General features: G+C 44.9%; 1 pseudogene; it reads left to right on the top strand.

The window, feature by feature from the left end:
- The first annotated feature begins 611 nt into the window (after positions 1-611).
- Positions 612-1,005, top strand: LOC110293655 (annotated as a pseudogene).
- The last annotated feature ends 4,958 nt before the right edge of the window (positions 1,006-5,963 follow it).

Genomic DNA, 5,963 nt, shown 5'->3' with positions numbered 1-5,963 from the left:
GAACGTTAGTTGGATGCGAACTTGAGTGGTGTCAATCCAACCTACCCCCTCTACCCTGGGGAGGGAACTTTAAAAAGAACACTCAGGAAAGACGGTGAAGAACCAGTATGAAATTGTATTGGGGGTGGGGCCGTGTTCTGCGCCCTCTTTGCTCCCAAATAACTGCCGGACATGTCTATGCCCACAATAGCCTGTTTTAGCTCCCTAATAAATAACAGAGACTATATTTTTAATAAGCTGTGTGCACTAAGCTGAGCAGGTTTTGAGCTAGTCTAATCCTCTAACACTGCCTATTTCCCAGCCTTGTGTACCTGTACCTGCATCTGAATCTTGCCCTGGCTGGTTCTGACCCATGTATGTATGTCCTCATTGCTGCTTCTCCAGGTCCCTCCACAAGGTGTCTCTACACCTTCTTCTCTTCCTCCTCCCTCACCTGGGACCCTTTCACTGTGATTGGATGTCTCATCTTCCCTTTTTCCTCTGCCCATTTATGGAGGAATCTGCTCTTTATTAACTAATCAGAGATGATGGAAAACAATTTTTATGTAATATTGAGACCGGAGGTGTTTGACCATGTCAACGTGCATCCAGAATGCAACCCATTTCCTCTTTTACCGAGACCCACCAACATGGGCCGCGTTTGCACCAAGATCGTGAAGAAGGCGGCACAGGTGAGTACTACACTCGCCTGGGTAATGACTTCCACACCAACAAGCGCATGTGCGAGGAGATCGCCATTATCCCCAGCAAGAAGCTTCAGAACAAGCTAGCGAAGCGGATTCAGAGAGGTCCTGTGAGAGGTATCCCTATCAAGTTGCAGGAAGAAGAGAGAGAGAGGAGAGATAATTACGTTCCTGAGGTCTCAGCCCTAGATCAGGAGATCATTGAGGTGGATCCCGGCAGCAGGAGATGCTGAAGCTTCTGGACTTGGGCAGTCTCTCTAACCTTCAGGTCACTCAGCCTACAGTTGGCATGAATTTCAAAACACCGCGTGGAGCTGTTTAATCTTTTATGCCATATTTTCAATATACCTGAAAAAAAAGAGGGGAGGGTCCCTTGTGGGTGGTACCATCTTTGGGCTGGTAGTTTTGGGTTCTATAAGAAAGCAAGTTAAGCAAGCCAGGGGCAGCAAGCCAGTAAGTAACATCCCTCCATGGCCTCTGCATCAGCTCCTGCTTCCTGACCTGCTTGAGTTCCAGTCCTGACTTCCTTGGTGATGAACAGCAGTATGGAAGTGTAAGCCAAATAAACCCTTTCCTCTCCAACTTGCTTCTTGGTCATGATGTTTTGTCCAGAAATAGAAACCCTGACTAAGACAGTGACCTAAAACCTTTGCAAATATTAAACAAATCCTTTTGTAATGTATAAAAAGATTCTGTTTTCACCAACCCAAGAGCTAAGAATGTCATCACAAAGCACTGGAGGCCCACAGCAGGGGTTTTCCCACTTTACTATAAACTGCCTGTCTCATGTACACATCAATGTATTTGAAAGTGTTTGGGCTTAGGACTTTCTCTGTTCCACTATTTGTCTTAGTCAGGGTTTCTATTCCTGCACAAACATCATGACCAAGAAGCAAGTTGGGGAGGAAAGGGTTTATTCAGCTTACACTTCCACATTGCTGTTCATCACTGAAGGAAGTCAGGACTGGAACTCAAGCAGGTCAGGAAGCAGGAGCTGATGCAGAGGCCATGGAGGGATGTTACTTACTGGCTTGATTCCCCTGGTTTGCTCAGCCTACTCTCTTATAGAACCAAGACTACCAGCCCAGAGATGGCACCACCCACAAGGGGACCTCCCCCCTTGATCACAAATTGAGAAAATGCTTTACAGCTGGATCTCATGGAGGCACTTCCCCAACTGAAGCTCCTTTCTCTGTGATAACTCCAGCCTATGTCAAATTGACACAAAACTAGCCAGTACATTACTATAAAAACTTCATGAAGAGCTATTGAGGAGATGACTCAACAAGTAAAGATGCTGGCCACTAAGCCTGATGACCTGAGTTTGATCCCTGGAATCTACATGCTGTAAGGAGAGAACTGACTCCCTCAAGTTGTTCCCTGGTCTCCATAAAGATGCCAACACACACACACACACACACACACACACACACACACACACCTGTAGTATAAGTGCACATGTATGTTGTGCACACACAAATACATTCACGATAAATAAATGTGATTAAAAGATAAAAAAAAACCAACTTGACATTTTTTACTTCACTGGAGCATAGACTTTGGGGTCACTTAAATCTGTGGCCACTCAGATTTGACTCCAGAATACTGTGTAGTGGTTTGAACAAGGATGCCCCCCACAGGCTCATAATGCTTGGTTACTAGGAAGAGGCATCATTTGGAAGGATTAGAAAAGTTAGAAGGTATGGCCTTGGTGGAGGAAGTGTGTAGCTGGGGTTGGGCTTTGAGGTTTTTAAAAGACCAATCAGGCCCGGTGTCCCTCTCTCTTCCTGCTGCCTGTGGATCCAGATGTAGAACTCATAGATACTTCTCCACCACTATGTCCCTGCAAGTCCCCATGTTCCCTGCCATAACGACAATGAACTGCCATGCCTCCCATCATGATGATAATGGACTGGATCTCTGAACTTGTAAGCCAGCCCCAGTTAAATGCTGTTCCTTATAAGAGTTGCCATGGTCATGGTGTCTCTTCACAGCAATAGAACACTAAGACAAACTGCTTCTTATTCCATTTGAGGTGACAACTATGTTTCTTGCATTGACAGGGCATTATTTCTTGGCTCTTGGTTTTCATTTCTTTGTTTAAAAACTTTTGATTTTATTTTATGTGTTTGTGTGTGTGTCTGAGAATATGCCTGTATACCACAAGCATTCAGGAGTCTGTGGAAGTCAGAAGCAGTGTTAGATTGCCTAAGAATAGAGTTACAGATGGTTATGGGCCACCATGTGGGTGCTGGGAATTAAACCTGGGTCCTTTGGAACAGCAACCAGTGCTCTTAACTGGTGAGCCATCTTTCTAATGCCTGTTTTACATTTCTTGAGGCAGGGTTTCAAGTAGGCCAAGCTAGCCTAAAACTTGCTAGGTAGCAGAGGGTGACCTCAAACTTTTGATTTTCCTGCCTCTGCAACTACTTCCAGAGAGCTAGCATCCTACTTAATGTTGCTTGCAATGCATATGTTTAAGGTTGACCACTGGGATTGGATAATCTATCTAGAAGCTGACTTCTAAAGAAAACTGACTCTTCTTCTCTCAGAAGCCATTGATTGCCTATAAGCTCTCTATAGGAGTGGGTGGGTTTCTGTTTTGTTTTGTTTTGCTTTGTTTTTAAGTTTTTCAGGAGTTTAAACCCAAGGCCTTGTGTGTGGTGGCAAGCCTTCTGCCAATTGAGCCTTATTCCCAACCCAAGGCATAATTGTAGAAAGGTAAACCAGTGGATATTGGAAAGCTCTTGGGGTTTTCTGGGTTGGGTGACCTCTGGGAGAAAGCATGACAGGCAGACATGTGGGGGACGCCACCAGTCATGTCAACCTGGAAACCCGGGCTAACACTGGTGGAAGCACAGGAAAGGCCCCACTCAGCATGCCCCTCAGAAAGACAGTATGGGCTTCTTCCTCATCAAGGAATTAATCCACTCTTTTTACAGGGATTGCAAGATGGAGTTCAGAAAGTACCAGTCGGGTCCAGTTTCACAGAGACATTCATTTCTGAGACATGGAATGAGAAGATGGCCTCCAACAACTTGCAGTCTCTGGGCGAAAGCCCAAGGAGGAAGTTTCCCCAGGGTTGAGGAAAGCACAAGGCTAGGAATGAACCCTGCAAAAGACAGCTTACAGGTAACCCCACCGGGTGCCCAGGCCAGGTACCCAGGCGCGCAGGAAGTCAGGTACTATAGGAAAGCCTAGGGCCCCATCTTTGGGCCAGTCTCCAGATAGTTAAGATCTGCGGTCAGATTGGAAAACAGACAAGGGTTACAGTTCAGAAGGGCTTGGATTGGCTGCCAAATTGGAATGCTTCCCTGCAGAGGCTTAGGATGAAAAAAAAAAGTCGGAGCCCAGGTAATAGACAGAAAGAGCAGGTGGTTATTGGCTTTCAGTGTGCGCTGTAAACACTGGACTTGAGTTTTCCCACATTGTTGCACTTTATCCTAATGGTGACTTTGCAAAGGCAAGGTAAACCGCCTCCTGGGGTGAAGTGAATGCTTCAGGAAGGCAAGGGAAAAGGAAGCAGGGGAGGGGGAAGCCTTTAGAAAAGAAGACTGAGAGGGAAGGAGAAATTGAGAGTAGAAGAGGAGGCCAGCAAAATGACTCAGTAACTGCATTTGATGCCAATCCCATGGATCCAAGCTCTATCCCCAAGACCCACATGGGTGGAAGAGAGAATCCAGTCCCACAAGCTGTCCTCTGACTTCCATAACATGCAGTAGCACCTAAGTACCCACCTACCCTTCCACACCAAATAAGTAGATCAATACACTTTGTAAAGAAAAGAGCAGAAGGCCAGGTGTGGTGGTGTACACCTTTAAATCCAGCACTTGGGAGACAGGGGCAGGCTGGTTTCTGTGAGTTGGAGACCAGCCTGATCTAGAGCCAGTTCTGTGCCACCAAGTGCTATATGGTGACACTCTGTCTCCAATAAATAAGTAAATAAACAAACGAATGAATAAATAAATAAAATGGAGTGGGTCAGTGGGAAGGGAAAGAGGAGAGAAATTTAAGAATAAAATTATTGGGTGGAAGAAACCATTACAGAAATTATTTATAAATTTATTAAAATCTGTATATTTATAAGGCTTCCAAGATAATACAAAGTCGGCTGACAAATCAAGAAAAGGTTTCTTGAGGTGACGTTTACCCAGTATGTGAATCAACAGGAAACTACAAAGAACAAAGAGAAATAAAGATGCTCAGAGGATCTGAATAGCCAGTTCCTCCCCAAAAGGACAGATAGAAATAGTTCAAGAAAGACAGATGATTAAACTCGATCTCTTTGTCCAACATGCACACAAATTAAACTTCCCAGGAACTAATTTTTCACCTATCAGATTGGCAGCGCTTTTAAACGGTTGTTATAGTAACTCTATTGTTGTCGAGGGTGTAAATAAACATGCCCTTGTGTGCCTGGTATAAGCAGACTGGTATAAGCTTTGGAGAGCAATTAGGCAACATTTATTTCAATGTTAGCATTACTACCCCTTTGATTCTGTGAGTCCACAACTAGGAATTTAGCCATTAAAAATAAGCTAAAAATCTCTCAAAAGAGGCATACCGGAAAACCAAGGCAGCATTGTCCGTAAAAGCACAAGGGGCCTGGAGAGATGATGGCTCAGTATGTAAGAACTTGCTGCTCTTACAGAGGATCTGAGTTTGGTTCCCAGCACCCACATTAAGTGATTCACAACTGCCAGCAACTCTAGGCTGTTGGGGAGCTGATACTGAGAGCTTCCAGTGGCTGCACCTGCCCAGTCTTGATGGTGTCCTCTAGTTTCCCAACACCAATAGTGCGGTGGGAATGCTAACTGGGACTCCTGATAGATTTGGCTGAATCTCCCCAGTACTAGGCTCTGGGCTGAAGCATCTTGCCTCTCCTTCTCCTCTCGGCACTACCTGCCACTGTATCCTTTCTCCTCCATCTCCCTTCTTACTCTTAGGAGACATTTTCCTCAGAAGTTAAACAAATAAACAAATATTTAAACATTTGATTTTGTTTTTGTTTGTTTTGGTTTTGGTTTTTCGAGACAAGGGTTTCTCTGTATAGCTCTGGCTGTCCTGGAACTCACTTTGTAGACTAGGCTGGCCTGGAACTCAGAAATCTGCCTGTCTCTGCCACCCGAGTGCAGGGATTAAAGGCGTGCACCACCACACCTGGTGTTTTTGTTGTTGTTGTTGGTTTTTTTTTTTTTTTTTTTTTTTTGGACTCAAATCAAAACAGTGGGAACAGAGGGGGGAAAAGTGCCAAAAGGAACTGGCGGTTATCATGTAGAA

Source organism: Mus caroli, chromosome 4, assembly GCF_900094665.2.
Source record: "Mus caroli chromosome 4, CAROLI_EIJ_v1.1, whole genome shotgun sequence".
Classification (NCBI taxonomy): Eukaryota; Metazoa; Chordata; class Mammalia; order Rodentia; family Muridae; genus Mus; species Mus caroli.
The sequence above is the reverse complement of the archived record's forward strand: the minus strand, read 5'-3'. Positions and strand labels throughout refer to the sequence as shown.